This window comes from Portunus trituberculatus, chromosome 35, assembly GCF_017591435.1.
Source record: "Portunus trituberculatus isolate SZX2019 chromosome 35, ASM1759143v1, whole genome shotgun sequence".
NCBI classification, from domain to species: domain Eukaryota; kingdom Metazoa; phylum Arthropoda; class Malacostraca; order Decapoda; family Portunidae; genus Portunus; species Portunus trituberculatus.
In genome coordinates, this window is record NC_059289.1 from 21,120,361 (window position 1) to 21,129,112 (window position 8,752).

Sequence of the window (8,752 nt, forward strand, 5' to 3'; positions counted from 1 at the left end):
TGCACAAAGAGGATATTAGAAGATTATTAGATAATTTGGATGTCAGAAAAGCAAAGGGGCTGTATGGTATCAGGCTGGGTAATAAAAAAATATGAAGAACAACTGTTGGATCCAATTTTGAAAATGATTGCAAGTTCATTAAATGAAGGGAGAGTTGCACTAGAATGGAAGAGAGCCAACATAATACTGATATTTAAGGAGGAAAGGCAACTGAGCCATTAAATTAACAGACCGGTGTCACTTACAAGTGTTATGGGGAAGTTGTATGAAATAGATAAAGTCCTTCATGGAAGACTACTTTGGAAACTAGAGAACATACAAGGATTGCAAGGAATTTTGTTAGAATGGATGAGGGATTATTTGAAAGACAGGGAGATAAGAACTGTGATCAGAGATACATACTTTGGATAAAGTAACATGTGGAATACCACAAGGGTCAGTGTTAGCCCCAATTATGTTCCAGATTTATGTAAACGACATTCACAATGTGGTAAACAGTTATATTAATTCATTTGCTGATGATGCAAAGCTGCTAAGAGTAATAAAAAAACAGGAGGACTGTTTGCCGCTACAGGAAGATATAAACAAAATCCATGAGTGGAGGAAGAAGTGAAAATTGGAGTTCAATGCCAAGAAATGTCACATAATGGAACTAGGAAAGAGTAAGAAAAGACTAGTATGGCACTGTCTGATGGGAGAGAAACAAGTAATGAAGACTAAAGAGGGAAAAGATCTAGGAGTGATCATACAAGAAAATTTGAACCCCAAAAAATGCATAAGTAAGATATTTGGATTATCAGAAAAAATGTTGACTAATATAAGAGTGGCATTTCAATTCATGGACCAGGATGTAATGAAAAAAATTTATCACAAGCATGATGCATCCAAAGCTGGAATATGCAGCAGTGGCGTGGTCTCTGAGCTCTAAAAAAGATACAAGAAGATTAGAATGTATTCAAAAGATAGTTACAAAGATAATGCTGGAACTAGAGGACCTAACATAATATGTTAGGTTCTTCAGCCTTTCTTCATATTAGGAAGAAAAGCTGAAGGAAATGGGACTGCCAACCTTACAAGATAGAAGAGAACCAGGAAACCTAATAACAATGTACAAGATAGTCAATGGCATTGAAAAGATAGATGGTGATAGAAGATAGAAGGACAAGAGGACGTATAAAGATTAGGATGAGGCAGTGTGTGAAGAATAATGGAAAATACAGTTTTCCACATAGAATGGTGGAAAAGTAGAATGCATTGAGTGATGAAGTTGTTACAGCACATAATGTGCATAACTTTAAAGAAAAATTGGACAAGTGGAAACATGGAGACAGGTCAGTATGAGCCCTGCTTGAACCCTGTACGATTCAACTAGGTAATTGCGTGAACTTAAAAAGTTTACATGTCAGATGTGCTTTCAGATGCTTGGGTAAGGGTCACATCATAAGACATTCCCTGCGATGTGTACCACTGGTGGTACATCATGCATTCTAAACCGTTGCATATTGTGCCACCCATGGTACATTTGATTGCATACACAAAAATAAATCTAGATATTTTTCAAATAACTTTTTCTGTTGTTTTAGCCTGTAATGTTATTTTATTCATGCTAACCAAGATGTAATTAAAGTACGATAATCAAAACATTTGTATATATTTAGTATGAGTGTTAAAAAAAAAATAATTAATCTTATAAGATAAATTTCCATTATTGAGCTAGATTTCACCTTCTAATTGTATATTTTTAAACATATTTCATAAAAAATAAATGTTCATTTGCTACTCATAAATCATGATATCCTTCACATCCCTTGAAAGCCACTATATAATTGGTTCACCCTGTTTTGTTATTTTTATTATTTTCATTTATTGAAAATTTTCATAAAAAAGTAAGTGCCTATTGATTGAAATAAATATTGTATCTGAAGGTACATATGTAGAAATCTAATGAGTAATTGAAAATTTTTTTTTTCTTGAGATTTCTTTGGATGCAAAGTTGCACACATATATGTTTTTCTTTGACCAGTACAGAGAAATCTCAGGTAATGCAACAATTTCCATGTAAATCATCCTATAAAATTTCATATTTCATCATGTGTTGTCATTTTTCAAGATTTCAGCCTAGATACTCAAGTGACGTGTGAAATGCCAATTTTTTCTGCTGAACATACCTATTAGTTTCTGTCACAATTAGGACAATAATTTTATTTGTGAAAAACAAGTCATACCAATATATAAGAGATGTGAGAGTACATGGATTAAGAGCGAGTTGTTCTTTCCCTGTAAATGAAAATGACTGATATTTGGAATGTACTGACGCAATGTGTTGATAAAACAATGTTTGTAATAGCGGGTTGGACCACATATGGTACACAAGGAGTGTGCTCCACTGGTGGTGCACAATGTATTATCATAAATTCAGAAGAAGTGTATGGTGTAGTGTACCACAGGTGGAACGCAAATTTTATTGTATTATTGGCAATTCATAGGCAGAGAGAAGCTACTCATCTCTCAAGTCTATGGATAGCGCGGTACTGACACTGCACTGAGGAAATTAAGTTGTGGTGTGGGTTAACCCCAAGGAATATACAGAGAGGAAGTTGTGGTGTGGGTTAAAGTTTGGATGACAGCGACGGTGCTGCCATCTGTTAGAAGCGAATACTTTCATAGAGAACGTTTTCAGGAGTAACTTAAAAAGATTTCTCCCATGGTTCCTCCCCATCCCCTATTTTTTCCTACATTTTCTCGTGGTTATGAACTTATAAAGCAAATAAAACATGTTTATATATATATATATATATATATATATATATATATATATATATATATATATATATATATATATATATATATATATATATATATATATATATATATATATATATATATATATATATATATATATATATATATATATATATATATATATATATATATATATATATATATATATATATATATATATATATATATATATATATATATATATATATATATATATATATATATATATATATATATATATATATATATATATATATATATATATATATATATATATATATATATATATATATATATATATATATATATATATATATATATATATATATATATATATATATATATATATATATATATATATATATATATATATATATATATATATATATATATATATATATATATATATATATATATATATATATATATATATATATATATATATATATATATATATATATATATATATATATATATATATATATATATATATATATATATATATATATATATATATATATATATATATATATATATATATATATATATATATATATATATATATATATATATATATATATATATATATATATATATATATATATATATATATATATATATATATATATATATATATATATATATATATATATATATATATATATATATATATATATATATATATATATATATATATATATATATATATATATATATATATATATATATATATATATATATATATATATATATATATATATATATATATATATATATATATATATATATATATATATATATATATATATATATATATATATATATATATATATATATATATATATATATATATTGTGAGGCACTGCCTTGTTTCTCCTTTTAATTTATTATTTTATTATATGCGTAGCCTATGGCCTCAAGCGCGGGCTGTCACTGTTCCGCTGTGCGGCCAACCACCCTCTCTTTGTTTCCACCATTTTGTGTGCCTCTGAGCCTCGCATCAGTCTCAAGGTAGCCTTCAGCGGAAATAGACACGCACTCTCGTCGGTCTGGCACAGTGTGGGGAGATTCGTGTTGCTGGGCTTCTCTTGTTGTTCACTAGTCATCGGTCTGGGAGTTGTGCCCTCCCTTGAGTAACTTGCTTGTTACTCGGTAGACCCTGGCTGTAGAACAACGGGCTTGTTGTTCTTAGAGAAGCATGGCAAGTTTGGCTACACTTCTCGTGCATTCGTCCACTTGGGTGTGGCGACGCGGAGAGACACGCTTTGTCTCGTCCTGTTTGTTTTGTTGGTGGCCGTGGTCACCAGTGTGGTTTAGTGGGCGGCTGTGTGCCCCCACCATCTGTTGTGTAGTTTCAGTAGTATATTGTTTATAATACCGGCCAGTCTTCAGCGGAGTTAACACGTACGATCTCGGCACAGGAAGAGACACATGTGGCTGGACTGTGCTTTAGAACTACTCATTAGTCGTCGGTCTGGGAGTTGTGCCCTCCCTTGAGTAGCTGGCTTGTTACTGGGTAGACCGTGGCTGTAGAGCAACGGGCTTCTTGTTCTTAGAGAAGCGTGGCAAGTGTGGCTACACTTCTCGTGCGTTCATCCACTCGGGTGTGGCGACGTGGAGAGACATGCTTTGTCTCGTCCTGTTTGTTTTGTTGGTGGCCGTGGTCACCAGTGTGGTTTGGTGGGCGGCTGTGTGCCCCCACCATCTGTTGTGTAGTATCAGTAGTATACTGTTTATAGTACCGGCCAGTCTTCAGCGGAGTTAACACGTACGATCTCGGCACAGGAAGAGACACGTGTGGCTGGACTGTGCTTTAGAAGTACTCATTAGTCATCGGTCTGGGAGTTGTGCCCTCCCTTGAGTAGCTGGCTTGTTACTCGGTAGACCGTGGCTGTGTAGGACAACGGGCTTGTTGTCCTGAGGACAGTGTGGCCGGTTGGGGCTGCATTTCCTGTTGTGCGTTCGTCCACTCGGGTGTGGCGACGCGGAGGGACGTGTTATTGTTTCGTCCTGTTTTTGCTGTTGTTGGTTGTAGTCACCAGTGAGGTTTGGTGGGCGGCTGTGTGCCCCCACCATCTTTTGTATAGTTTCAGTAGTATACTGTATTGTAGTGGTAGTAGCCACGCACACTATTGAATGCTGAGAGGCTTCATGTCGGCCAGTGGTGCGTAGTTGTCGTCTGCCAGACTTGTCTGTGACGAGTATCTGGACTCCGTGTATAGCGGTGTATACCACCTGTAGGTGGTGTCTGGGCTTATGTGTACACCACCGGATGTGCTGTACACATCATATATTGTAGTAATAGTAGGCTAGGGGTGTCAGTCTGACAGGTGTTAGGAAGCACTTGTTGTAGTAGGATAGTATAGTATATATATACTGCGCGTGTTGTCCCAGTCTGTGAGTTATCACAGTCTGTGGACAAGGCGTGGAGAGGCATTAATACTTCATAGAGAAGTGGGTGGAATTGTCCTTGTGGGCGGTTTCTCTAGGGGTATTAAGGCCTCGCCCTGTTACACATAACATCTACCAGTTATAAATTCTACTTGGTTGGGTACAGGAGGAGAAGGAGTTGCTGAGGAGATTCCCTTACAGTGGGGGAAATTATACACTGTTGGCGACCTTGAAAGAACCCGAGGGTTACGGCGGCTGTGAGTTATAGTAGTGGGGACTCTGTGGAGTTTTATAATCCCCACTGTACTGACCGTAACAAAGTTGGCGATTTTGCCAGAATAACACTCTAGTGAGCTGTAGCAGTTAACCGCAGCCGTGGCGTACGTACTCGTAACATAAAGTGGCGACCTCGCCAGGATAAACCAAGTGCTTTTATAGTGGTGTAGTGTATTGTGTAGGGTATTATTACTTATATTATTTTATTGTTTGTGAAAACGAGTCCCTGTGAGCACCATGGAGAGAGTTACTGGCCTTTTCACCTCACCAGTGGAGGGTGAGGATGCGAGTGTGAGCCGGCGAGACTCACCACGTGGGTATGATGAGTCGTTGGCCGCGCGTGGGGTCAGTGAGGACGCACGTATGTCTCATGATAACGGACGTGGCGGTCCCAGTGAAGGTGATGTGGGATATATTAGCCCTGGCAGAAGTATCGGAAGCAGGGAAGGCTCCCGACGATCTAGTCCAGCAAGCAGTATTGCTGATAGTGTCCAGTCAGCTGCCAGACTGGAGGAACTGCGATTGAAGCTGGAAATGAGGAAAATGGAGATAGAAGCAGAAGAGAGGCGAGAGTTGAAGAGATTAGCTGCGGAAGAGAGACGAGAGTCAAACAGACTAGCAGCAGAGAGAGAGCTAGAGAGAGAGGAAATTCAGAGACTAGCAGCAGAGAAGGAGGCTAGAGAGATGGAGATGATGAGATTGGAGATGGAGAGAGAAAGGGCAGATAAAGATAGAGAGTTGGAGTGGGAGAGAACTCGCCATGCAGTAAGTACGCCTGGAGTTGTTGGTAGTGTAGGAGGAGGAGGAGAACAGAGTGTAGAGCGTACTTTAGTTCAAAGTCTCCAGCTAGTCCCTGAATTTGATGAGGCTAAAGTGGCTGAATGGTTTGTTCGCTTCGAGAGGAAAGCCAAGGAGTTTGCTTGGTCTCGAGAGAGATGGGTAGGCTTGGTCGCGAATAAACTCAAGGGAAAAGCCTTGGAAGTTTATGATAAAATGTCAGCTGATGATCTGGATGATTATGAGGAGTTTAAGGCTGACATTTTGCGGGCATATGAGCTGCGACCAGAAGCCTATCGCTTGCAATTCAGAGGAAAGAGGAAGCGAGCAAGTGACTCCTACCTCGAGTGTGCTCGTTCACTGGAGCAAGTGTTTGAGAGGTGGATTGCAAGCGAGGGTGTTGACTCTCTCGAGGCTTTGAAGGAGTTAGTAGTTATGGAGCAGTTCATTGATATTGCTGATAAGGAGCTGGTACCTCTGTTGAGGGAGAAGAGGTTTAGGACTTTGAAGGAGGCTGCTACATGGGCTGATGATTATGTGTTGGCCCACCGTCCTGTGCAGCAGCCTGGGAGTTGGAGTCGTAAGGAAGGTGGTCCTAGGGTAGGGCCAGGGAGTGGTGGTAGTTCTTCCTCGGGCTCTCCAGGCCATTTTAGGCGATACACTGGATTCGGCAGTAAGATGGGTTTTGGAAAGCCCCAGGCCCCCACCCCTCCTTCTTCTGTGAAGGATGGGACGGCGGGGAAAGCGGCCCCTAGAACGCCCAAGTATGATTACCAGCCTACGTGCTATCACTGCCGAGGAAAAGGGCACTTTAAATTCAATTGCTCAAAGTTAGTAACAGTTGAAACTCAAAGTCCTCGCAGAAACCAGTTGCTTTGTTGGTGTGGCCAGACCAAGTTTGTGGTGATGAGTTGACTGCTCCTTCAGGCTTTAGAAGTGAGAAGGCACGGCGTGTGCCTGAGTTGTGTTTGGAGGAGGAGAGCAGGTTGGCCCACCTGTCCCTCCCTCTGTTGCCTCGCCCGCACCTAAGAATAGTGAGCTTGACTGGTGCCGTCCTTTTCTGTGTGGAGGCACTGTCGAGATTGATGGCACAAAGTATCCCGTCACTGTACTGCGTGATACGGGAGCACAGCAGTCAGTGTGCCGAAATGTCACTGGGAAGAAGGTGACATCTAGCAAGGCAGTGTTGTGTCGTGGACTTAACACTGTGGAGGAGTTCGTGACGGCTGAGGTGACGCTGTCATGTCCTCTTGTCACTGCTACGGCTCAGGTAGCAGTGGCAGACGAACTGCCAGTCGCAGGAGTGGACTTCCTGCTTGGGAATGATTTGGCTGGTGGTCGTGTATGGATCCCAACCTCTGATGAGGATGAGGTTGCTGAAGAGTCTGGGCCAGTGGTGCAAGACTCTGTAAATGTTGTTACCCGCTCTCAGGCCCGCCGGGCTGAGAGAGAGCCTGTTACTACCCAGGAGGTTGCTAGCAGCCAGGTGGGATTGACTCCAGATGGGAGTAGCAGTGCTGATGTGGTGGAGCCAGTGTTGGGCTCACCATTGAGTTCTGGTGTAGAGGCTGACGGTGACGGCGTGGAGTCACTTGTTAATGCACCGGACTCGGCTTTGGGAGTTGTTGCTGAGAGTGAGGACGGAGTGTTGGGTGTAGCTGAGTTGTTTGATGGTTATCCTCACTCTGCAGAGCACTCCGGAGGAGCACTCGTGCTGAGTTGCTTCCTGGTGTGGAGGCTGAGGGCTCTGATGTTCAGCACAGGCCCCAGCATGATAAGTCAGGCAGTTTGTTGGAAGTTGGCGCCCAGGGTGGGAGACTTCCAGTTCTGCGGGGAGTTGGAAGTTTCTCCCCTGTGGAGCATCGTGGAGGCAGGGAGCGAGCTGTTCCCTTGCCTGGTGACTGCCTGGCTGGTGGTGATGATCCTTCTGAGGACTCACCGGATCACATGGCAGGAGCGGAGCAGCCTGGGCCAGCTCTCCGTCCTCGATGCCGTGTGGGACGTAGGGTTGCAGCGTTGCCTCAACCCCATGACCCTATAGTCCCCCTTTCTCTTACCCAGCTAGAGCCTGCAGAGCTCATTCGTAGGCAGCAGGAGGACCCGGCGTTGGCCTCCTTCTTTGCTCGAGTGGGTGAGGGAAGTGAGGAGTTGGAGGGCAGGGAGGAGTTTGTTTTGCATCAAGGGGTGTTGTGTCGTAGATGGCAGGAGAGTGACGGTGGTGAGTTATTGCAAGTAGTTGTGCCGCATAAGCTGCGTGAGGCACTTGTGCTGTTGGCACATGAGGGGCCCATGGCTGGACACCTGGGCATCCGAAAGACCGTCGCTCGCCTGCGTCGCAATTTTGGTGGCCCAGCATGTCTGGAGAAGTAGCCACGATTCTTAAGTGCTGCCACACTTGTCAAGTGGTGGGCAAGCCTAATCAGACACCCCTGTGGCGCCACTCCACCCCATCCCTGCTGTTGATCCTCCCTTCACGAGGGTTTTGATTGATATAGTAGGTCCTCTGCCTACTACCAGGGCTGGTCAC